Source organism: Zingiber officinale, chromosome 3A (assembly GCF_018446385.1).
Source record: "Zingiber officinale cultivar Zhangliang chromosome 3A, Zo_v1.1, whole genome shotgun sequence".
Taxonomy (NCBI): Eukaryota; Viridiplantae; Streptophyta; class Magnoliopsida; order Zingiberales; family Zingiberaceae; genus Zingiber; species Zingiber officinale.
Genome location: NC_055990.1, coordinates 61628088 through 61629224, shown reverse-complemented (window position 1 = coordinate 61629224; position 1137 = coordinate 61628088).

Below are 1137 nucleotides of genomic sequence, written 5' to 3'. Positions count from 1 at the left end.
ATACCTCCTCAAGGTCCTACAAGTTTCTTCAATATCAGCGCATAAACTAGAAGCCCGTATAGTTTTAATAAGAATGTCATCCACATAAACTTCCATATTTCTTCCAATATTCTTCTGGAAATCCTTGTTCATAAGCCGCTGATAAGTAACTCTTGCATTCTTTAGACCAAAAGGCATAACATTATAGCAATAAGTACCTTCAGCAGTTATAAAGCTAACCTTTTCCTGATCTACTTTTGTGAGTGGAATTTGATGATACCCTTGATAGGCATTCAACATACTGATAAACTCGCAGCCAGTTGTAGAATCCACCACTTGATCTATGCGAGGTAGAGGGTAATAGTCTTCCGGGCAAGCCTTGTTAAAATTTCTGAAATCAATACATACTCACCACTTGTTACCTGGCTTAGAAACCAGAACGATATTAGACAGCCAACTTGGGAATTGTACTTCCCGAATGTATCTAGCCTCTAGTAACTTGTCTACTTCCTTTTTGATAATCTTATTCTGGTCAGCCCCGAAATCCCTCTTTTTTTGTTTGACCGGTCGAGCGTCAAGATAAACATGAAGAGCGTGCTCCATAATTGTTGGTGCAACACCTTTCACTTCCTTAGGTGTCCAAACGAATACGTCACTATTTTTTGTTAAGCATTTTATTAAATCTTTTCTGAGATCAAGATCCAGGTCGGAAGCTATATGTGTGGTAGCTTCTGGTTGGTCAAGTTGTATTTGCACTTCATCCTTCTCTTTATATATGAGAGTGAGCGGCTTTTCATGAATGATGTTGATATCTATCCCTTAAGCTTTTCGAGGGGCATTAGCTTCTACCCTGACAATCTCCACATAACACTTATGTATTGTTATTTGATCTACCTTGACTTCCCCTACTTGATCATCCATAAGGAATTTTATCTTCTGACAACAAGTAGAAACAACCGCCTTGAATTCATTTAAGCCCGGTCGACCCAAGATAACATTGTAAGCTGATGGAGCATCCACAACTATAAAGACCGATCGACGAGTTCGCATAAGAGGCTCCTCCCCTAGAGATATGACCAATTTTATCTGCCCCAATGGTTGTATCTCATTGCCTGTGAACCCGTACAATGGAGTAACCATAGGTTGAAGCTTGCTCGG